This window comes from Leuciscus leuciscus, assembly GCF_965113295.1.
Source record: "Leuciscus leuciscus genome assembly, chromosome: 23".
NCBI classification, from domain to species: domain Eukaryota; kingdom Metazoa; phylum Chordata; class Actinopteri; order Cypriniformes; family Leuciscidae; genus Leuciscus; species Leuciscus leuciscus.
The window spans coordinates 27,947,021-27,972,772 of NC_138747.1; the positions used below are offsets into that span (position 1 = coordinate 27,947,021).

Consider the following 25,752-nt stretch of genomic DNA (forward strand, 5'->3'; position numbering starts at 1 on the left):
ATACCTTTTGAGCAAGTGAAGCTTATCAGCAGGTGAGATGCTTTTGCAGTCCACAAGTGAAGAGAATGAAGCCTTCCATTCAATGTAGTTAATTGGATCTCCGCTGAACACTGTGGGCATTGGCACCGGGATTCTGTTTATGGTTATACTGTTTTGAATTGCTTGGGCCAACTGGGAAATGTCCGTGGGAGGTGCTTGAGTGACAATTTGAGGGTTTGGATTGTTCACCGTGGGATTTAACATATGGATAGACATGTTTTGTGGCATTAATGGTGGTAAGCCACTAGAGAGAGCTGGTGCTTCATTAACAGATTGGTGGTCAACAGAGAAAGGCATATTATTTGGTTGAATTTGCGGATTGTCCATATCCATGTTCATTTCTCTGTCGTAGATCTCAAGTTTTGCGCGAGCAGCTTGCATTTCCCTTTCTGCCTTTAAACGCTCAAGTTCAGATTCTATATCTTTCATTTTTTCCTTTTGTTTAATTTCCTCCTGCACAATTTTATATTCTGCTTCCTTTGCAGCCAACTCCGCAGCTGCATCAATCCTTTTGGCTGCGATGCTTGAAGTGTCTGACTGCTTACCGACACTAGACTGAGAGGCGGTACCGTAGATGGAGCGGGCGTACTGGTGTGACAGTAGCTGATGAAGGCGTTGTCTTTCTCTATCTGCTTCAAAATCACCATCTATTGCTGTTATACGTTCATTAAGTATTTTCATAATGTCTCTAGTTACTGCTTCACAAGAGTCCATTTTGCGTCTTGTGTCAGAAGATGGCATAGTACGTTCCCTTATTTCATTGTACACCTTCATCATGTTGTTCAGACCCTTTTCAATGTCATCGGCCATTTCACACAACTCGTGCTCTGATAAGTCAGTCTTTAGGCTTTCTCTGGATGTTCTGATTAGCCATTTCCATTGTTCATAGAGACTTAGCAGTTTTTTGTCCTTTTTAATCAGTTCGTCCTTTTGGTAGACTAGCATTTTCTCCGTTAACACACTAGGCCGCTCTGAACGCCTGGGTAATGATAACTCGGTCGCAGCCTCCATTTTATGTAGTTCAGCTAATTGTTTTTCTTTGCGTTCAATATCGTCCTTTAATTCCTGCCTTGACCTGCTCTCTGTATCTCCTTGATGTAATAAAGCTCTCGTTTCATTGATTTCAGTTTGTAGCTTACGTGTTTGCTCTTCAATGTCGTCCATTTTCCGTGTTGTCGTAACGTTAGCTCGCTGCCTGTGCTGTTGCCGTTGTCCTTTGAATTCACGGGCCGCTCGACGTAACGTTAGCACTCTGAGGTGGAGCTCTTACTGTAGCATGCCCCCCGAACAAGGATGAGACTTTTACTGATGGTTTTATGATGTTTAATCCTTTATAAACTTTACTCCGTTCACCATATCACCAACGTAAGAGCTGAAATGTATACAAATGATATAACTGATCAGCTAACATTGTTCACATTCATATGGTCTTACATTTGTGCAAAAACGAACATATTTACAGACAAATTGCTCAACTGATTTACATTAACACACCTTTTGCCTCTTCGGAGGGGCTGCAAGCATGAAAATCAATGTTTATCAGGTCTCCGTGTCGAAGTGCCGTAGCTGCTATTTGGAATGACAAGCTGCTATATGCTATAAACTGCGCTAGCTAGAGAGCGTGCGTTCAAAAAGAAAACAAAAGCGCGCAGCTCAAAACCGGAAGTCAGCCACCTCAACACAATTTCAAAATAAAATACCTTTTTTTTTTGTCACCTCTTCTGTAACAAACTTATGGTTATTTACAGTAATAATTTAACAGTTTTGGAGAATTGGATGTTTCCCCATTCAGAGAGATAGGAGCTGCTCTTGGATGACCAAAATCCCTCTGGCTCTCCCTTCATGTCAGTGTCTGGACACAGCTTTGAATGCCATTTGAAAGACATTTATTAGGCTAATAGTTTGACGATCCAGACACAACTTTATTTAGTTTTTCTCAGTATATGGAGTGGACATTAATGAATGATTGGGAATACAGATTTGACTTCTCTTTAAATAAAGCTTATTATCTGCCTGTTATTCAGTTCCAACACTTATAGATGCTTTTGTATTTCCATCTCCAGCCTGCAGGAGTATCGCCAAGGACTTCAACAGGGGGATTCACAGCCAATGATTGATGATGCATTTCAGCAGCGACCATTGCAAGTTCAAGTTTACAATGCTTCTTCATGTTTCGATCATCCATGACCTTATCATTGGCTGCTGTCTACCTATATCAATTGTGGAAAATGAACATTTCAGACATTTTTTACACACCATGGATGAAAGATACACCCCAATCTCCAGAACAACAATAACCAGCAAACAGATACCTCGACTAGTGATGAGAGTGAAAGAGTGCATCAAGTCCAGTCTGGTAAATCAGAAATCAATCTCTGTAACTGCTGATATATGGTCAGACCGCACAATGAGATCTTACCTGGGAGTCACAGCTCATGTTCTCAACTCTTCAGCCAGTGGGTACACTCTGAACGCCTACCTGCTGGACTGCAGGAGATTCAAAGGGCGTCACAGCTCTGAAAACATTTCAGCTGCATTTGATGAAATACTAGATGACTACAATATAGGGGTTGAACGACTTCAGATTTTTTGAAGTCGACTGTTATGACATCAAAGTCGAGTCGACGTTGACTAGTCACTCACGTCATTCATAAAAACACAAGAGATGGGACTGCTTTGCAACATGCCCCAATTTGCAATTTATTAGCAGAAAATGATACAGATGCTGACAGACAGTTCATAATATGTTGCAACTTAACGGTAACAATGCAACAATAACTTTTTTTAGTGATGCATTATGTTGGCATAACAATGCCATTTATGCAAGATGGGCTGTAAGTAAGCCTACTCACTGTCACAGTCCTGCTCATTCACAGTTTTTACTTTTCGATCATGGTTTGCATGTTTAGTGAAGTTTCTAATTGACCGTTCGCAAAGACCCTCCCCCTTTAGTTACTGTTGCTATGTCCGACACAGTGAAATATACATCGCGGAGCAGAGAGGACACTGACAACGTGCTGACAGACAGGACAGAGCAGGTTACTTTTAATATGTAAACAAAGTCTCAACTTTCATATTTGGTCATTTTATAAAGAAATGTAAACAATAAATACCGTTTTGTGGCTCTTTAATGTGTTGTGGCAGATCGCTGTAGAGCCTCTTAAAGCTGCTCGTGAAGCGATCATCTCTTCCTTCTAGTTAATTTATAGCATCAAATAAACATGAATATACATAAGAAGGAATGTTGTTTTAACTGCAGAAAGACGTCAGTACACGCCGTTATTCAAGTTCAAATCCTCCAACGTTAATCTACTAACTCTCCTGACTGCTTTGTCGGACAGAAATGGCGGATTCGGCGGATTATGATTGGTCAGATCGCCTGTCAATCAAACTCCCTGCGAAGGGTAAATTTACTGCTGTCGAGATGATTTGCATTCCTCACTTAACATTAGCGGATGCCTTTTCAGATGAGTGTGCATTGCACTAGTACTTTTGTTGTACTTCAGGACAGACTTACTTTCCAAGTGACATTTTTACAAGCTTCATCTTTAGTGAAGTATTTCCACACACTTGATGGTGACAATCATAGTGTCACATGATCAACGCGACTAGTCGACGTCAAGCTTAAAGCGTCACGGCATTGCATTAAGGTCGACTAGTCGACTAATCGACTAGTCGGTTCAACCCCTACTACAATATCAGTGATAAGGTAGATTTTATCATCACTGATAATGCAGCTAACACGAAGAAGGCTTTTAAAGTCATTATGGCAGACCACTCAGATGACAGTGAGGATGAGGAGGACATGGTTGGGGAACAGTTAGATACGGACTTTCTTCTTGGTTCCCGTCAACGGCTATCCTGCTTTGCCCACAGTCTTCAACTGGTTATCGGGGATGGGATGAAAGAAGTAAAAGTGCTGTCTCGGGCAATCTCAAAAATGGCCAAACTTGCCAGTCTGCTGCACAGTAGCACGATTTGAGGCTGTTTTTGGAAGTGGTAAAAGCATTCCAGTCTCAAGTGTCACGAGGTGGAATTCGCAATTCAGACAAATACAAGCAGTCATCGAATTAGATCATACTGCACTAACTCAGATGTGCTCAGTGGACTTTGAGAATGTTGTCCTCAGCTAACGTGAATGGGCCCAGTGTAGAGAACTTACACAAATTCTTGGACCGTTTGCTGAGGCCACTGAATTGACCGAGGGTGACAAAATTGTTACACCAGCATGGTTGTCCCTACTGTCCTCGAGCTACATTCTCATTTAACAGAAATGGATAGTGAAAAAGAGACTCTGTAGGCCACTGACCAGGGCCCTCAGAGCCTCACTTAAAAGAAGATTTGCCGGCATCTTTGTTGGATTATGAATGGCAGAAGATCATGGCCTTGATTTGCCATTTGGCCATGATATATACATGCTGGGAGCGATGCTGGACCCCCAGTTCGGGATGAATGTCAGAACCAGTGGCAGTGCTACCACCATACAAAATACTAAGAAGGAACTGCAGAAGTCACTAACAGGTATTTATTTCAAAATCCTCCCTTTAAAGTACAGTGTATTTGCAAGGTTATTGAAGTGGAAGAAGAAGTGAGTCAAATTTACTTCTGTTTTCTTTTTTTCCAGACAGCTTGATCGCTCAGGCTAAGAAAGTGGACCTGGACATCTGTGAGGAACCCACAGAACCAACCCAGGATTCTCCCCCAAACGACAAGATTCCACGGCTCCTGGCAAAATATAAAACTCACAAAAAGAACAATTCCACCCATGGATATCATCCAAGTGTCAACAGTGAGGTAAATACATACCTGGAGGATATTCAGAGCTGTCCGGCAGAGCAGGATGCCCTTGTATTTTGGTTGAAAAACAAGGACAAATACCGTCATTTGCATGCCCTAGCTGTCAAAGTGCTTTCTGTACCTGCTTCTTCAGCACCAGTTGAAAGAGTGTTCAGTGCTGGAGGGCTCATTATGAGGCCCCATAGAGCCAGTTTAGGAGCGGAAATGCTCTCCTTCCCTCATATTTCTCAAGTGTAACAAAACACTTTTGTAAAACTGAATTAGTGATGCACCGATGTGAAAATTGTGGCCGATACCGATAACCGATATTAATATTGCTGTTATGGCCGATACCGATATTTACCGATGTCGATATCTCTGTATGGAAAACAAATTTTAATGATTATCAAATAAAGAGCTAATTTCCAAAACACTTTTTTTTTTACTTTAGAAATGACTGATATTGGGCACCTTTACCTGTGTGCAAAATATGTCACATACACATTGTAAACATTTTCATTTTACAATTATCTTCTCTCTCTGTGTGTGCGCGCGTCCGTGTTTGTGAGAGAGAGAGCTCGAGCAGCACTGATACAACGGTAGCCTACTTTTTAATCCATAAGTAACGAACGCGCTAGTTTTCATGCAAAATAAATATGTAACATAATTAGGTAGGCTACTTTAGTTATTATTAATACAATAACGTAACACATGAAGGCTACATTTCTCAACACTGAGAATGAATCAATAAACGCCTGTTTCTCCACTCGCGCTTATCAGTAATCCACAAATCACACGTGCTGTCACTTTTGAGAAAAATCTAATTCGAACGGGTATCAAATATCAAGCAATATATTCAAATATCTACGAGTCAAAAAACGACCAGTCAAAAATGTGTCATGAAGAGGAAAAAAACATAAGTCGCACTGGACTGCGTTAACAATGTTACGGACGGGACAGTTGACATGAGCGCTCTGAAAGCGCCACTAAGACTGCTTTAAAACTTTCACAGAGACCTCAAACAGAAAGCACAAAAAGCCTGTCTTTAAATTTAATTTCGTTTTGTATTAATTGTATCTTAATTTTGATAAATGTTTCATCAACCAATTGCCTGGATTGAATTAAATAAGAAGTAAATAGAGTAGAAAATATTTAATCAGGACACGGAGGCGAGGGCGCGTGAACCTGGAGCGCGTCTCATAAATGAACCGAAATCTACCTGCCTCACAGACCGGAGACATATATAGAAAGCTTGAAATGTCTATTTTTAAACAGAACAATTCAAAAGGAAAGAAAACAGACTGTTCTCTGCTTATGTCATCTGTATGAAATGTGTATTTATCTCAGGCACATTCACTACTGCTAAGATCGAGTCAGCATCGTCAACTTCATCTTCAACTTCACACGTCAAATATCAGCCTGTTCACATCGGCCATATTTTTACCGATATGTAAAAAATGACCATATCGGCCGATATTATATCGGCGGCCGATATATCGTGCACCACTAATTACAATTATTACAAATTGGTCCCCGTCTGTTTATGTTCCAGTGATACATGATGTCTCTCCACACCTCATAACCTACCTCTGTTTGCAGGGGTGGAAAAGCTTATCTTACTTGTCACATGACATCAGATACTCGATTATTTTGTCATAATCAGATCAGTTACACTGCTGATAACTGTCCCGTTTGCATGTAAATCATTTTCACATGATTATTGCTTGCTATTAAAGATGTACTTTTATTCATAGAAATGCCCCCACATATCAGTGAACTTATAACATAAAAATGCTTTTAAAATTTAATTATTCAACACTCTTTACAGAAAAAAATATCCTACAGTTATACATAAACTGACTATTTGCAAGTAATGTATTAAAATTACCTTCCTTTCTGTCTTGCAGGATTACTTGGTCCTTTTTTTTTTTAAAGCTCTACAATATCAAACTCAACAGCTCTTTTAAGAGCCAACCCTCACAAGAGCTACTAGTGAGTCGCAGCGAATCTTGCCGGGATCAGCCCTTCCCAGGTAAAGTTTCTAGAATATTGAAATCGGTATTTACTCATCAAATGCTCTCTCCTGAATCGTATGGTAAATTAACTTATTTTTAACTGTCTTAATTTATGTTTCAAGAACAATAGTAATTGCACATAGAGTAAGTCGAGACTTTCTTGTTTTACAGCAGAGAAGGAAGACCAGTCCTTATATCAACGCAAGCTAATCGAATAAGTCCTTTGTTTCGGGTGAGGAAGGAACATCTGGTGCCCAAAGAAGACAGAAAGCTGCGCGAGTCCATTGGTATGTCTTGTATTGAAACAATGCTGTAATATGTAGTACATAATTTGATGTTGACAATTTTACATTGTACAGGTTATCACTTGGTTTTTGACCAAGTGAAGCTCTTGAAACAATTGACAGGAGAGTATGTAACTTGTCTGGAAAGTATCAAGCATGCAGGGCCGTGCACAGGGGGGTGGCCCGGTGGCTAGAGCCACTGCCCCTCTGCCCTCATTCAGGCATGAAAACTCCTCACCTTTCGGCGAAATTCGCCGTTTTAAAACCAAAATGGGTCACCTACGTGATTTGTGCAGATCCGATGAGAAAATATTTATGGGGTGGGAAGGGGGGTCGTGGTCGTGGCCAGCATTTACCCGCTATATCTCTATAGTTAGTTACCATAAACTTAGCAGCTTTAAAAAACCAATCATCATTCCTAATGCCGAAACCTGACAGCCAATCCGAGTCAGAGTAGGGCAGAATTGTTTTCAAAGTCTTTAACACCGCGAGTCTGATGACACACTGCCAAACAAAGAACCGCACGTCGGAAAGCAAGCCTGAGGTAAGTTAGCTTACAACTGTCCTGTCAGATACAGAGAGCGATGTTGCCAATGTCATTATTTTTATTTTTGACATAGAAGAGGGCGGGATAATATCGCGAGCGGGCGCGGGCGCCGTGAGTAACAGTTAGTGAGTTGTCGTCGAAAAAGATGGATAATGCAAAAAAGCTGTCGGGGGCTAAAAATAGAAAAAGAAAGAGGGGAAAGGAGATGGCATGTCAACTGATGCGACAGCAGCTAAATAAGTGGATGGTGAAAGGCTACAGGTAGGATTTTGTTTTGTGTGACGTCCAGGCATGTAGGCTAATGCCATCGGGACTACCGGGAGATTCCCGGTGGGCCGACGTGCTTTTTGGGCCGATACATCTCATACTTTTTTGTTTAGTTTTTTGTCTTAACGGCCCATAAAACTCGTACATCGGCGGCCCATTCGTTTTGTTTTGCTTAATTGGCGGCGCTGGGTTACTGCGTAATTAGTGTGTAATGCATTGGTCAATAAAAAGTCAGCGTTAGTTTTTTTTTTTTTTTCTGACACCCCATGAAACACGTAGATCAGCGGCCCATTTGGTTCTTTTCTTGATTGACACTGGGCTAGCCCAATCACACCTTTAATGTGAAGTATAGAAATATACTCTTTCAAGTATAGAAATTAGTACAAAACTAATTATGAAAGTTTCCTTTATTTTTCAGTGCAGTTGTTTTACAATATATGGCTATTACTATCATGGGATTAATATTATAACTATTATTATGTAGTAGTAATGTAGACAGACACTAACTAAAATAATTTTTCTTTGTTTAATTTTCACCAGATTGATGAATTTAACATTAAAAAGCACTATATATATATATGGATTGGATTTTTTGCTGCCGCATCCTTCTCACCTTTTTTACCCCTGACCTGTTTTCATGCCTGCCTCATTGACTGAGGTGCCCCTCTTCCCCACCCCCACCGCTCCGCTCCGCTCAAAGCATTCCGCTGATTCCGCTAATCCGCTCCGGGTTTTCCCGCTCGCTCCGCAGCATCACTCACAGTATGTGTCTGCGGCGCTCTCTTGAAACTGAGAGTGAACACGACAGTTCACGAAAGCTGTCGCATTAAAAGGTAGGCTATGCAGGACAGTGTTTGAATCTGCGAAATTAGTCATTTGTTTTGTTTTTTTGTTTTTTTTGTATTTATGTTGGTAATGTTTTGCTCTTGGTTTTCTACTAACAATTTGTACAACATATCCACGTTCTTAGAATTAGCTGCTTGTCTAATCCAGGGGGGTAATCCAGCATCCAGAAAGAGTACCATCCCCGGGGGCGCCATTGGCTAACAAGCCATCACCTGCTGTTAGCATTCCATTGACTCCCATTCATTTTGGCATCACTTTGACAGCGAATAACTTTACATCTGAGGCGTTTAAAGACTCCATTTGTCCATTGTTTATTTCTAAAGAAACATGACAATGTATAAAAGGCTCCATTACCTTGTATCTTACGTTATGGCCCCGTAGAAGCAGTTTTTGTAAAAATAGGCTAATGATTGCGTCATAACCACGCGACTCTCTGGAAATTACCGTATAGACAGGAAGAGAAGCTTGCAGTTAATCGGGGGGACGTGGAGGCATAAAGCCCGATAAAGTCAAGGGAGAAGCCCATAGAGAGTCATAAAGTTGCTCATGCTCCTAGCTCATGGACACCTCCTACTCACGCTCTCCGTCTCTGCAAGATTCGGAAGGGATTGATTCAGATTTCTCTTGGCACAGCTACTAGAAGACTTACAACTGTCAGACAGGTTGCTCACGTCACGTCTACGTCGTCAAGCTCAATTTGAGTCTGCGCAGTACGCTCAGCCATCAGGAAGTGAGTGCTTCTAATTTGCTTCACTTTTCTCCATTGAAATCTATGGGGTCGCCGTGTCCATTTCTTTTACTGTCTATGGTCTAATCAAATTATAGTACTCTCGATCAGATCTAATACAAATAACTACATTTTCTGTTGATGGCACACTTTGTAGACAAACCTATGGTCCCCCAGTGGCTAGACGTTTTGATGGCTGTAAACCAAGCCCTGGGTATTTTTGAAAAAATGAAAGCTCAGACGGGCGAATCTAGAAATCTTCCCCTTATGTCATCATAAGGGGAAAGGTTTCCTCCCCTTTCTCTTCTTTGCCTTGGCCCGCCCATGAGAAAATGAGTTTCGCGAGCGCGATATTGGTTTTTCCTCGAGAGACACCATGGCTTGCAAACGAGCGGAGCGCAGTTACTTTTTGCCAGCCCTCTCTCCTGGCTTTTGCACAATTTGATTCCCAGTGTTCCTTGGCGTTTTAATTATTTTTTCAAACTCTGCATACCCTTCCAGTAAAAATTTTTGCTCTGCTGCGTTGAAAAACTGAGCGCGCTCTTTGGCCATGGTGAGCAGCCAATAGCAGCGTTGCTGATCAATGTTTCTACTATCGATACATATCCCCTTTTAAACCAGCGCGTGAACGCGCAATTATCTCACTAACTCAATCCAGCTATACTAATCATATCCGGCAGGTGTGTTCGAAGAACCAAATTAGTCAGATCATGATTAGCACGATGATATCATCTTGGATGTCTCGTTTGATCTCAGATGTTTTAAGCAACGTACGAAGAACGGGCCCCAGTTGCTATGACAGCAAGTCCAGGATGAGCGTCGAAGACCCAAACAATCCAAGATCATGCCAAATCGCCAACAATCAAATCCAGCTAACTGAGTTCTTCGACGCTCATCCTGGACTTGCTGTCATAGCAACTGGGGCCCGTTCTTCGTACGTTGCTTGAAACATCCAAGATCAAATTATGAGACATCCAAGGTGATATCATCGGCCTAATCATGATCTGACTAATTAGTTTCTTCGAACACACCTGCCAGTTATGATTAGTATAGCTGGATTGAGTTATCTGAGATAATTGCGCGTTCATGCGCTGGTTTAAACACAAATCTCGACCAGTCTCAGACCGCTCTTCAAGTCTACGTTCCGTGGATCACTTTCCTGCACCGGAGAGAATCATCGGTTGCATCGCGGATAAACTGAAGTAAGTGAAAAAAACAACCATTTAAATGTGCTGCTGTATTAAGTAGCCTGTACATTTTATGCCAGACATGTTGCTCTGCTGACTTTCTCTGGTAGATAAGTATATGTACGTTAGTTTGAAAATGTTAACTTGGTGTTAGCTCGCTTAGTTTACACTAGGTAAGTTAACGTTAATTTGTCAACGTTAATCAATTCCTGACCAATTGCAAAAGGGAACATAAGTTTACCCGTGGCTTATTTAGATTTTTCAATGGTAAGTTAATTAACGTAAACCTTTAATCATTGAAGGTGTCTCGAGTCAGCGTCATAACGTTAAAACCGTAGAAGTTAACCTGATCAACAACTAAAGTGAATGAGCTAACTTACATCTAAAGTGAATGAGCTAACTTACATCTAAAGCGACTGGCTTACACGTGTGATTAATGGTAACGTTAGCTAACAGTTGTGACTGGCGACACACACAATGGTCATTTATTTATGGCTTGTATGCATAGAAGCATTGCTGCATTGACACCAATCGGTTGATGTCAGTTGGTTTTCAAAAAAGTGTAGTACTAGCCAGAGGACACTGGGGGGCAGTAAAAATAAAAAAAGATTTTTTCGTGGCGATAATAGGGTTGACACACTATTGAATAATAAACCATAATGTCCGACTTATATTTATATTTCAACAATGAATTGGAGTAAAATTGATCATTTATCCTCTTGGTCAACTTTTAAGATCACTTGGTCTCAGTTTTCACTTTTATGCAGATGACACCCAGGTTTATATACATTCAAAACCTGATGTTAATGTGGCTGTGTCCTTTCTTTCTCTATGTATTTCTGAGATTAAAAAATGGATGTCTAGGAATTTTCTATGTCTAAACAGTGACAAGACGGAGGTAATGCTCTTTGGTTCACCACACCAGCTGCGGAAGGCTGGGTCTCCAACTATAAGTGTAGATGTTTCTACACTTCAATTTCAAACAACAAGGGATACTCCACTTTAAAATGAAAATTCTGTCATCATATACTCATCCTCATGTTTTCAGTGCTGAACAGAAAGGAAGATATTTAGAAGAATATCAGTAACCAGACAATGTCTGGTCTCATTGACTTCCATAGTATATATTTTTCCTACTATGGAAGTCAATGAGACCAAAAACTGTCTGATTACTGACATTCTTCTAAATATCTTCCGTTCTGTTCAGCAGAAGAAAGAAATTCATACAGGTTTGAAACAACATGAGGATGAGTATATGATGACAGAATTTTCATTTTAAAGTGGAGTATCCCTTTAAAGGTAATAATAATAATCTTTCACTCTTTTAGATTTGCCAGCTACCGCCACCTACAGGCATTTTGGAGACAGATTGAACCTGCAACAAGGAGAATAGTGCGTGTTGGTACACAGTCATCCACTTCCAGCTCCTGACAATGCCACTGATCCACCTCGTCGACCGGTTGGCATAGTTCATACTTAATCATTTTGTTTATAAAAGTAGCTTGCTGATAAATCTGCATCCGTAACAACACAACTGTCTAATTCAATATAATTAAAACCACATACAAGTGGTCTCAGACTTTTGGACCCCCACTTTACAAACATTTATGATGACCATGCAATGATTATCATTTTTACTACTAAGACTTGTTCCCCCTGCTCCCCACCAGAGCCGATGCCTTCCGATGATTGATGAACTGTTCCTGTTCTTGGTGTACCTATCACTGGGACTGAAGGAGAAAGATCTGGGTGATCGTTTCAATATTCATCAGTCCACCGTCAGCAGGATAATCAAAACCTGGGTAAATTGTGCACCTTATTGGGTGCTGTTGGGATATGGATGTCTCCTGAGACAATTAGAGCCACGATGCCGAGTGTATTCGGCAAATACTCTGACACCCAAGTCCTTATTGATTGTACAGAGATGAGATGTCAGATGCTCTTACAGAGTGAAATGTTTTCACAGTATAAATCCCACACTACCCTGAAAGGAATGATTGGTGTGTCACCACATGGTGCTGTTACTTTTATTTCCTCACTGTATTCCGGCTCTATCAGTGACAAAGAACTGTTCAGGCAATCTGGCATTATCCCTCTTTTGGATAAAGATATGGCTGTAATGGTGGACAAGGGATTCAGAATTGATGACCTAGTGCCTTGCAAAGTTTACAGACCACCTTTTCTGAGTAAAAAGTCACAGCTGTCTCATGGCGAAGTGCTGGTCACTCAGGACATTGCACGGTTAAGGATACATGTGGAGAGGACAATTAGGCGCATCAAAGAGAACAAACTGTTTGACACTATTATCCCTCTGTCCATTTGTGGCAGTATCAACCAGCTTTTTGCAGTAGCCTGCCTCCTAACAAACTATCAAAACAAGCCACTGGTCAAAGCTTGGGCCAAATAACTGTGTTAACCTCACTGAGCCAGTCTCTATGGATACTAATACACTGAATGGTCAATATTATTGTCTCAGATCTGCTCGCTAAACTGCTAATGGACCTCCCTTAATTCTGTTCCATTTGTCTCTCTTTATAAACAATAACACTACATAACAATTTCAACAAACTGGATTCTCTGATGTAGATTTAACATATGTATTCCATGATACATGTTTATGTAGCAATACAAGTTATGTTATGTTTGACTTTGAGTGATTTAATTTGTCAAAGTGCCAACTGTTCATTAATTGTCCCCCTCTCTATCTCTTGTAGTAAAATGTACATCTTTTATACAGTCACCATGAGACACTGTATATGGAATGATTTAATTATTTTTGTTACAAATAAATCTGAAAAAATAAAACTTTTTTCTCTCCTTTGTGTTTATTGCAAAATACGCTGTATTTATATAACTTATTTATATAACATTTATGGTGTAACTTTTTGATGCAAATATTGCTTCTTTGGTGATAATGAGTTTGGCATAACAGTGATGCATAAAACATTGAAATTGCCTGTAAGAGCCCCTCAAAAATAGCTATGGTTTCATTTCTAGATGTAAATAACAAACGTGAACTGTGAAAAAAAAGTCACCTTGTTTGAAAAATCTGAACCATATTTTACTGTCGAGTAATAAACAACATTAAGTAAATGGCACCTGTGTGTGGTGTAATTACTTTAAACAGGCATTTAAAAATTAAACAAAGCATGAAATAATTAATTACACAGATAGCAGGTGAATATAATATAACAATACAATAGTGAAATAAGCCAATACATTTTCCAAATTCAGGTGAAATGCATAAAATGTTATTTACTCCTGCTTCTCACAATAACAAAAGTTTATTGCAGGTAATTTCATTTTTCTTCATACAAAGGCCCCCACCTGAATTATCCTGCATCGATCAGTAAGATCTTTTGGAGACAGACAAGTACTTCTGCATGTACACTGTAAAGTAAAACTGGTCCACCCTCTCTCTGATGACTGCTTTTACCTCCGGCTCAACCTGGATACGCTGCACCAGCATGTCTTCCTGAGCACAAATCACAAGGTCACACCATTGCAGGCCAGTGATCAACAGTTGACCCTGCACCTGCCAGTAGTAAGAGTGGCTTTTACGAAGAGCCAAAGTGCCATCCTGCATTTTAAGGTATTTACAGTCCACATAGTTCTTCACATTAGGGCACTTTATCTCAACCAGTCCAAACGGTGGCTGTGCGAATGGATCAAAAATCAAGCCATCTGGCGAGGCACCAAGCCAAGGGGCATCTGGGTGGATGACGAGGCCACAGGGTGTGTAGTTGACATTTTTCATCTGGCAGTACTCCCTTGCCACCTCAAACTCCATGTCTGCACCTCTTCTCATTTCTGCAGTCTGCCTTGTTCCTTTGAGGGCTCTTTCTGCAAGAGACTCTGCAGAGCTCACTCCCCTCACAAAACACACCTCTCTAAAGCATGAGGAGGTGATCCTAGGCCTGCGGAGCTGATGCCACTCCTGGTCTGCTGCCTGCTCTCTTGTCGCTGCCTCAATCTTATAGGCCATGTCCAGTGTAACATTCAAGCTTTTAAGGTGGAAGTGCTCCTCCTCAGTGCACACATGCACACAGTATGTCGGGGCAAGCCTGTACTCCCCAATAGGCAGCGGTGGGTAAGGTGGAGGATCCTGGTGCATATTGACTAACTTTGTGGGCAATACAGGCTGCTGGTATGAGAGCACACTCCCCCTTTGTGCTAAGCCAAAAGCTGTCTCAACAAGGGTCTTCTCGTCACTGATGCCCATAGTTGCTGCTAGAGGTTTCTCTCTAATGCTAAAGTCTTTGTACATGTCTTCCATCAGTAGCAAAGAGATGTCTAGTGGGTCCCCAACCAAGCCCTTGTAGAGTGTCCTCCTGTGAAAGAATGTAATAGTGTTAGTAATATTTGCAGGTTACTGACACCTATGGAATCTTTCTTTTATTTATTTGTGTGTGTGTGTGTACATAAGTGTGTGTGTACACTGTATGTATGTGTATGCGTGTACATATACAGTATGTGTGTATATGTGTACATAAGTGTGTGTGTGTGTGTGTGTGTGTGTGTGTGTGTGTGTGTGTGTGTGTGTGTGTGTGTGTGTGTGTGTGTGTGTGTGTGTGTATACATATGTAGACTGTATGATGCAGTAATTGCAATAGCATCTCACTACCTCACCTGACTCCTCCTTCCGTGAGCCGGTTGAGTCTTGGTTTGCTAATGACCGTTTTGTTTATTGGCCCAGGTTTCACTCCCTGAAAAGAAAAAAGGACAAACAACATACAATCTTAACAATAGGAGACAATAAAATTGAAAAGAACCCCCATGTATCATGGTACAGTTCAGCCTATTATTGATTTTTATTTCCACTTCACTTTTATCCAAAGAGACGGAACTATTTGCACTGTATTTATCAATGGGAAATATGCTAATATAATCTGTCATATACTGTGGCTCACATTAATGGGGTTGCTTGCAAGTCGCAGCAGCACGAATTACGTGACCAGCAACATATTTCTGCTTCAAATATTGTGTGTAGTTAACAGTGAGTGGTGGTTTCAGACATTATTTTATTAAAGTGCATTTGTCAGTGCCGCACTCGTACTGACTCTTATTCTGCCTGACAGAAAGAAAAGCTCTTAGCTTACTGAAGGCGGAGCGGTTTGACCAATCAGATGAAAGGGGCGTTTCAGCGCCGCCCACGTGTGCAAATGAAATATCGAACCCATAAACGAAAATGAAAAATCGAGCCAAAATCTCATTTTTCATTTTTTACACTAAACTAAAAAACGAATAAACGAGCAGATTTTCATTTCTCGTTATTCCATTCCAAACAGGAAATTAAATGATCAAAAAGTACACGGACCCACTTGTGTTAAAATGCTGTAAAGTGAGAATGCTTTAAAAAATAAAATCACAAACTGAATTTATTTATGATTTAATTTCTATTACCTAATTCAAATCAATATGGTGTAACGACCCTTTGCGTTTAAAACGGCTTTTGTCCAGGTACACTTGCGCATAGTTTTTCAGCTTTGCGGGAAGGTTTCTTCAAGCATCTCGGAGACGTTCCCACAGTTCTTCTGGATTTAGTCTTTCTGAGTTTTTTCTGAAAAAAAAAAAAATCTAAACACATAAATGCTAGAAATGTATTGCTAAAACACATTACAAAGACTGTGAACTGTGAAGTACTGAATTGTGGCGTTAGACCGTTAAACAGTTTTTCACCATTGCTGTGTTCAGGATTTTTTGGGCAGGGCTAAAACGGTGGCTCGATGATGCACTGGAGCCGCTGAGCTCCTGGCCCCGCCCATAGATATCATATAATAAAGGCTAGATGTCTCGTCCGCGCTGCTGCCCAATGGAGGTCGACGTCCGCACACGGCGGCCATCTTGCCACAGGCAGCTCGCTCACTCGTAACTTTGTGTTAATGGTGCATGTACTTTTTAAATAACCATAACTTTCTCAGTTTTCTACCGATTTTCAAACGGTTTGGTTTTGTTATAAACGTCAGAGATGTAGTTATGACACTGCATACTTATCAATAAATATAATATTATATATTTAAACATGTTCAAGCATCCAGGATTATAGCCACGTTAATAACGTTTGTAAGAAACCAAACCGTTTGTAAATCCGTCAAGATTTCAGCGAGATAAGAGGATTTGTGTTCGTGCTGATCATCACCTTACTTCAGATACCACAGAGCTCGCCAGAAAGCTTCCCTGTGACAAGATGGCCGCCGGTGTGATGCCGTTCGAGACTCCGCCTTAAGACATCTAGCCTTATATGGATATCTATGGCCCCGTCCACTGACACGGACACTGGCTCCTGGACACTGCTCTGCCATATTGGTATATCCTAGTGAGAGAATCAATAGGACATTTTATGATTTGACTGAGAAAACATTGCCTAATGAGACACCGTTTATAAATCTAAAGTCTCCCTGAACATTCTTACAACGCAAACATCCTAAGCATTTGGTAGGTCCTTACCTAACCTTACCTTAAATCCTAAGCATTTTGGGGGGGACAGAAATGAACTCCTACTGTACCCCTGTTTCTGACAGGCTATTTGTTTAAAGTCGGACATTTTTCCTGCTTATTAAAAAAATGTAAAAACGGCAATTTCTTTGCAAAAGGAATAAAAAGCTGTGAACACTAGTCGGCCTTCACTGAAGAGCTATCTTCACAGGTGTTCCTTTAAATAGTGAATGCTAAAGACCTAGGCTATATATTTTTTTAAATTGGTGAATATTCAGGTGAATATTGGCCACGAATTAATACCTCAGAACGTTTTACTAATTTGTTCCCTCGTTTTACTATATTGTGGCCACGTTGTAATTCGTTAAATCAAAACGAGGGAACAAATTAGTCGTCGAAACAATGAATTATTTAGATCAGTGGACAGGGCGCATATGAGAGAGAGAGAGAGAGAGAGAGAGAGAGAGAGAGAGAGTGTGCCGGCCGCGCGCGCACTCTCATAGTCTTCAAACAACACGAGCGCTGTATTGCTCTCTCTCTCTCCTCGTGCATATCAAAATCAAAAGGTCGGAAGACCGATTGTGTTTTATAGATAAGTAGTTTGGTCAAATAAAGTGTTTGATTAGTTAGCAAGTACATGTTCAGGAAATGCATAATACAAATTGTACGGGTTAATGTAAGTAATGGTAAACGACTCTGCAAGCTCTTTTGAAGCTGTCAAATCAAATGGTGTCGCTATTGGACACTTAATTGTGATTAATTGAGATTAATTAATTTCTTATAGGATACTGTTGACCGGTGTGGGTTTTTTTTTTTTCAGAGGTTTATTTATATTATTATTATTTGTAAACATTATATTAATTATCATTTTAATTATTTTAATTATTATTATATTAATTATATATATATATATATATATATATATATATATATATATATATATATATATATATATATATATATATATATATTAATTATAATTATTAATTGTTATGTTTTTCACTATTGATGTTTTAGAGTTTGACCCCTTCATTGCCGAGCACTTTAATTTCTGCATCGTGGCCGATTTGTAAAGAATTTTTGTGTTTTTGTCAATTTCCCATTCATTTCCTAGGTCAGTCATTTTTGACCAAAGACCAAAAGTGTGACTATTTTTCCGATGAAGCTGTGATTTAAAAAAATTCAAAACAGATTTTTTTTTATCACAATTCATTGGTGTGTGTATATAAGTGTGTTTGTATGTGTGTGTGTGTGTGTGTCTGTTTTGCACTCTTGATGTTTAAGAGTGTCACCCCTTCATTGTTGAGCACTTCTTTTCTGCATCATGGCCGATTTGAAGATTGTACACACAAAAATTCTCAGAAACTTTTTGTCAATTTCCCATTCATGTCTTATATGGTCGGTCATTTTTGACTGAAGAGCACAAAAGGCAAAAGAAAAATTTACGACCACTTAGCATGCTCGGATCATGACCTCAACTTTTTCTCACATATCTAATGCCATAAAAGTCACCAAGTTTCGTAATATTCCGATGAATCTGTGATTTTTAAAAATTCAAAACAGAATATTTTCCGGTCAGAAATGACGAAGAGCACCTGAAGGGTTAACCCTCTGGGCTTCTTCGTTTAGGGGTCACACTTGGCTTCTTCCCGGTCTGACTGAAGCCTTAACATTTTACTTTTTTCCTCCAAGGAAAACCAATGTAATATATTTTTGTGCAATAATATTTTTTTAATTATATTATAATATAATCAATAATTATTTAGATTTTTTAAAGGTTTTTATGTTACTTTGCATTAATTACAAAAATTGTATGAGCTTTTTTTCCCTTTAGAATTAATATATAGGCTATATATATATATATATATATATATATATTGTAAGGCCCGCTATATTGGCCCAATCTCCGGTTCGCCAATACACGGGGAAGGTTATCACGCGTTCTGTCCTCACTCATGCAAAGTATTGGTTGGTTAAATTTGCAATACATTAATCATGTACTCACTCGTTAATTCATCTGACTCCATAAATGAAAGGTTTTAATAATATCTGTGCCTCACTAAAAGTGAGCGAATGTTTGACTATTCCTTTTAACCATTAAATAAACAATGTCAAACACAGTTATAATAATCATATGTAACAATTTAATATTTCAGATATCAGAGATCAATTCCACAATCAATTCAGATATCTAAAACATGGTTATACATTGGTTACACCAAAGAATCTTACCCAGCTTGACCAGAGAGAGAGAGAGAGAGAGAGAGAGAGAGAGAGAGAGAGAGAGAGAGAGAGAGAGAAACCACCTATCCAATTCCACGTCCAGCCAAGAAGAAGAGCCAGAGAGAGCCAGAACACCTTCCTTTATCCTCTGTCCAGGTGACAAGGGGGATGGGGTGAGACCACCCTCAAATGGCTTCTATCCCACAGAAGGGGGGTTGCCTTATCTGGCATTATCTCTAAACCAGTTCCCTATGAACTTCTATAAACCTTATTTCCTTTTATTTTATCTATCTGGATATGAGATATCTGTACCACTCACTTTGAGACATTTCAAATGACACCAAAAGCATAACAGTCAATGATAAACATTCGCATTAAACCATGCTCTTGTGTGGGTTCTTTGTTGTTAGTTCATGCGCTTCTGAGAGTTCCAATGTTAATTAGCCAGCCGGGCCCTTTTGTCCCATAAATCAGGCCTCAACCAGTATTTTCAGTCTTACAGTTTCCCTCCTTGATCCCGTGGGTCACATTCCGATGAACACTTACGGGGTCACAGTAAGACGTTTGTTATAATCCTTGAAGATGTAGCACAAAAATTGTCTTTGCAATGTTGGCATCTGTAGAAGCTCAGTGGGCGGTGTTCACCTGCAGAACACCTGTTCCCACCAGGTGTATAGCTTGAGTCCAGCGTGTGGATGAATTCGTTCAGGTTCTCTTCCTGTAATCCTGTGACGTGAGCAAAGTTCATAGAGTCAATCTGGACCTTTTGTGACTTGTTCAGTTGACGTGTCATTCCTTCATTGAGAAACTTCCGCTTCCCTGGCACCTTCTCCACGATGATGATCTGACCCTTCTTGACCAACCCTGTCACCTCCAGCGGTACGGTTGTCTGGGCAGACCTCAGTGGATGAAGGGCTTCTCCTTTGGTCCACACTGCTTTGTGTGAGACACCTGAAAAGCATCTTAAATGTCCGCTTCACGATTGAGCACATATGAACTTACAATCGTAAGGAAATGCATAGGAACGCATAATGCAATAAGGAAAAATCATGTCTCGTTCAATGTAAAATACCATGTTCATGTCAGCAATTGTGAGTGGTACGTTTGGTCTCATTAATTACCTGATTTTTAATTACCACGTCAATAGTACTCCTATAGATGGTCAAGGAAGGACAAAGGAAGATCTTACAAGCTCTTACCCTGTTTCTAGAAACATTTAAATAAATGGCATTCTAACAAAACAACCAGTGCTATTTTGGTGTAACCAAACATAGAGATTCAATTGAATTGATGTCCAAATACATTGTTGCAAGTAAAATGGACAATATACAAATATGCAGATAAGTTTCAGAAATGTTTTTCTGAATTACTCAAAGGAAATCAAAATAAGTTTCAGAAATTAAAATCAAAATAAGTTTCAGAAATTAAAATCAAAATAAGTTTCAGAAATGTTTTTCTGAATTACTCAAAGGAAAAATGCAGAAATCTAAATAAGTTTCAGAAATTAAAATCAAAATAAGTTTCAGAAATGTTTTTCTGAATTACTCAAAGGAAAAATGCAGAAATCAAAATAAGTTTCAGAAAATTAAAATCAAAATAGGTTTCAGAAATGCAGCAAGAGGTCGGTGTAAACCAATCAATGGTTTTGTGTTTGTGTGAGAATTTTTTTGAATGTCAGAGTGTGTTTTTGTCTGTGAGAGTGTTTGTGTGTGTGTGTGTGTGTGTGTGTGTGTGTGTGTGTGTGTGTGTGTGTGTGTGTGTGTGTGTGTGTGTGTGTGTGTGTGTGTGTGTGTGTGTGTGTGTGTGTGTGTGTGTGTGTGTGTGTGTGTGTTTGTGAGAGAGTGTGTTTGAGAGTGTGTGTATTGATCTGGCTAAGTCACAGTCGATGACAGAGTTGAATTGTAAATTTTTGTACTTGATTGAATTGGTCTCACTTCAGATTTATCCATTTTAATTATGTTTCTGTTATTAGTGGTAAGTTGAGAAATCAGGGGCCCTCTGATCTTCCAACTCCCACCAACAATCATAGAGTTTGAAATTTAATGGCAGGTCTGCCTTAGAATTTGTCTTGATTTGTGACTGCAGCCATTCAGTTGTTCATGTGTGTTACATTAGTTAGCAGTTTGTTGTGAATAGCGTATGCTATTCTCTGTGTCTCTGTTAGACCATGATCATGAGGTCAGCTCCACCCTGTGTGTGTGAAGCTATCTGGATCTGTTAGTGTGAAGATGACACATCTTCGTCTGATGTGCAGTGTTCAGCCTGGATAGACCATCTACCCCAGGTGATGTTGCTGTGAGGGTATAGTGATGGAGGGGTGTGTTCAGTGTTCATGTCTAGGAGATGGGTGGAATCTAATCTATAACAATTGTGTTGCAAATTTCAATCCAGTTCTAAACTGGGAGGCCATATTTATGCAGTAATGTGATAGTGTGACGTGTGAAAAGGCCTTTTATAATGTCTTTTCACCCATCTCCCGAGTCTCAGGTTATGTTCGAACAATGCCGCTGTCCTGGATTTGCTCCAGGTGGGCTCCACCATTTTGCAGAAGTAGCCTAAGCCTGAGACAGAAAACAGAGGAGAGCGAACCACAGATAATTCCAATATTTCAAAAGCATTAAATTCAGATGTGTAGAATTCTTTTACTTGTTAGCAATTTTAATTCCAGATGTCACATGAAACCGAGTTTCATTGACCACGTCTGAATTGTTGCTGTTGTCTCAGTGTGTTGTGACACCTGAAGCTGCTTTTTCAGTTCAGCCTTCAGTCCGCTGCATGTGCAATGCATTCACACATTTTAATTTGTGCAGATATTTTTTGACCTGCAAAAAACTGTGGTGCTTCTTTCTGCTGTTTAGCATTTCACACCCTCCTCGTAAATTTACTTATCTACTTATCTTATCAGATTCAATTCAGTTGGTGCACCCCAGTCAAGGATTATTTAGCGTGCTATTACCTGTGCCACACTCCTAGCCGTGTTTTCTAACGGTGAAAAATAAAAGCATACTCCGACCCTTTTTGGCACTGGGTAGCACACAAATGAAATTCTGTTTCAGAAATTCAATTTTAATGATGAAAGTCACACTTCTCCAATTATTGTCCTGCTCGGCGAGTTTAATATAATGTTTATTATAATTCATGTTATAATATAATTATATTCTTTAACAATACAAGTCAAATTATATTGTTTTCGGTCTCTGGACCAACTTAACGCATGGTCAAATCTCTACTTGTTCTCATGTCAATACATTTGAATATTAAAAGGCCTTTTGGCTCAGGGCTGATAAGATGTACATTCGCTGTTTTTCTTTTTCCCTTTGCTAGGTTTCAAATACCTTTTCTTCTCATTTAGTCTTTTTAAATGGCCATTATAACGTTTGATTCTTCTATTTACTCTTACTTTATATTTTTCCGTTTATAGATAAGGAAACTATATCGCTTTGCAGTCCTTCTCCTAAGGATGCACGACACAAGTGGTCAGTCCCGAAGATCAGAAGCTGAGGCAATGGCTAAATATCTAGGACGTTGCCGTAATCCCAACGCGCAACAATCAAAGATATATTCAGTAGCCCTCTTGGATGCCCTTCAGGAACTCAATTCAACCGTTTTCCAAAACTATTAAATTAGAACAGAAGTCATCGGAAGCGTCCAAGCTAGGTTAATCAACCAGCGTAAAGCTGATCCTAGTCGGACTAACCCATCCTCTCATCCAAGTCGCCCGCACACTTCCTGATATCAGCTATTAGCCGTCCCGTCGCCAATCTCTGACACAATCTTGTGGAAACATACGAATCCGTTAATCTATTTTGGAAAAAACGAATCTCAGAGTAATTCAGAATACATTCAAACATAACAATATTTCGTTCTCTGAAGCCTTAAATATGAAAAGGTTTTTTGTTTCAGGATTAATGAGATGCGTTCACTGTTTCTGATTTTCAAATTCATTGTGAATCACATTATAGCCATCAAATTCAGCACAGACACACGCGTTCACTTCAGTTAACACAGGACACATGGCCTAGAATACAACATCTACAACCCTTTTACCTAAGTGTTCCAAATACACCCACAGCAAAACAATAGAATACAACATCTATATCACCTTTGCCTAAGTGTTTCAACTACACTTACAGTAAAGCAATCCTGTGTTTAAAGAATAAACTTTAAATTAGCCTATGTGCATGTTGTAGCACAAACAACCAAATTGTGTTCTATGTGCACGATGTGTAGGGCACGATGTGTTAAGCACAATTTCAAATTTGAAAATGCAGACAGGTTCAAGGAATTTAGATGTTAAACATTTAAGCTATTTGCTATTGGGCTGCTACCCGACTAGCAAATGACGCTAATAGCTGAAGGCCTTGAGCGTCCAAAGTTGTTAGGTCAGTAAGAGTTTTAGATGCATTTGAGCTTTGGTTACTTGCAGAGTGCTGGTTTTTGTCATTAGATTGTGATTGTCTGCGTTTTATGAAATAGGGTGGAGGTCTGCCTCTGCCCAGTGACCAACACTTTTCCTCTGTATGGCCTGTTTTGTGACAGGAATTACAGAATCTGTTCAGTTTTCCACAGTGTGGCTTTCTGAATTCTCCTGCAGATGGAGGATCTTCATGACATTCTAACACAGCTACCTCACCATGCATTTGTTTTCGTGACTCAATTCTTGTTGCCCAACTAACAATACCTTCGAATGTGTTTTTTGCTGGAGAAGCACCACACATGAGTGATTGCTGTACACGCGGCCCTGCATTTGTAAGCAGGAATTCAAGGACAATTACATTGTTGTGGTTAACACCCTCAATTCCAGAATACTCCTCAAAAAGTTCAAACATATTTTCTGCATATGTCTCAAACGATTCTTCAGTACTCTGTTTCCGATTGAAAATCAATTCCCATCCAACAGGACTACAACCACGCAGCTCGCGAAGGCATTGTTTTAGTCTATTCAAGATTTCGCTCTCAGGCTCATTTTGATGCATTGACTGCACAATGGTGCCTGTCATCAAAACCTGTGGTATCTTATAGTTCAGAACATCTGGAATTGAGCTGATAACAATTTGCCAAATATCTTTTGGTTCGAGCTGAAATGCATGTTTTAGACTAACAATGTGTCTCCACCATGGTTCGAATGGCCCTTTTAAAGGGAATGGTCCGATCTCTGCTTTAAACAAGCTACATTCAGTTACTGTTAAAGGACGCCGAATGAGTGACTCTGTGCCGTTTGGGTGCTGTATCACCTTAAGGGCAGAAACAGGCACTCTTTTCATAATTTTATCACATGCTTCATCTGTCTGAAAAGATACAAGATTATTAGAGCAGGCTGCCTCATCTAAGAAGTGTAAATTTTTTGCCCAATCGCTGTTAAGCTTGTTGGGAGACTTGCTTTTAGCATTTAGCTTAGCCTTAAGATCTGCAATGGTGTCTTTGTGATTTTTACACTTTTTAGTCAGGGCTAACAGCTCATCTAGTAATTTATCTAGCTGTGTTTGAAGATCTTGAATCTTTTCCTCAGACTTTTGTGCCTCTGCATTTTTAGAATGCACTTCTTCACATTTAGCATCCATAAGCGAAGATAGAAATTTTGTTAACTCATTTAGCCGTTTATGACTTATGAAGTTTAAAGCCTCAATTATTTCACCATGTTTTGATTTCTTCTGTTTACTACCCACTGTTTTCCACCAAGTGAAAATTTCATTGTCAATAGCATCCATGTTAAGACCTTTTCTACTGAGTTTGTACAGTGTAGGCTGAACCTTTTCGGCCCATAATGTAAACAAGACATGATCAGTACACATGATTTCACAATAATGGGCTTACAGTTAATTTTCCCAGATTTTTGACTAGATAGTCTTCTTTCTAAAAAAGATCGATCTCCATCCCAGCATATCAAATACTTTAGGGGTTTACTTCTCAGAGGAACTTAAATAAGCCAAATTAAATTGAATTACTTAATTTAATTCCATCTGTGTCAAAGTTTAAGATTTTAATGGAATATAGAGTTTGTCAAGATTAGTTTAGGTTTAGTATAGGATATTAATGTTTTCAATGTGGCTTTTGGGCCTACCCAGCCAGTGAGACGAAACATGGTTTAAGTGTTTGGACGCAGCATGGCTTTAGCCTTTAGCATTAGCCTTGGGCACAGCATGGCTTAGCATTGACAATAGCACTTAGCATTAGCCTTGATATTTGAGTTTTAGCTTGTAAATCATATCATCCTGTTTTATCATCTGCCTTTTTTATTTATAAAATCACGTTTTCCGATCTTTTACAAACTTAGATTTTTCTTTCTCTGTTTTCTGTTAGTTTGCTCATTCTCTTCGAGTGTAACTGGTTTCAACAATGGCCGGAAAACATGCGCCTGATTTTAAAACTTTTAGGCTTTACTTTTTTAGCTCTTCATCGATTATTC

General features: G+C 39.6%; 1 long non-coding RNA gene across 1 annotated transcript; it reads left to right on the forward strand.

Annotated features, from left to right (window-relative positions):
• Positions 1-6,273: 6,273 nt before the first annotated feature.
• LOC309488386 lies at positions 6,274-12,497 on the forward strand. Its single transcript, XR_014202107.1, has 4 exons — positions 6,274-6,847; positions 7,002-7,117; positions 12,017-12,147; positions 12,359-12,497. It is a non-coding gene; the product is annotated as an uncharacterized lncRNA (long non-coding RNA).
• The last annotated feature ends 13,255 nt before the right edge of the window (positions 12,498-25,752 follow it).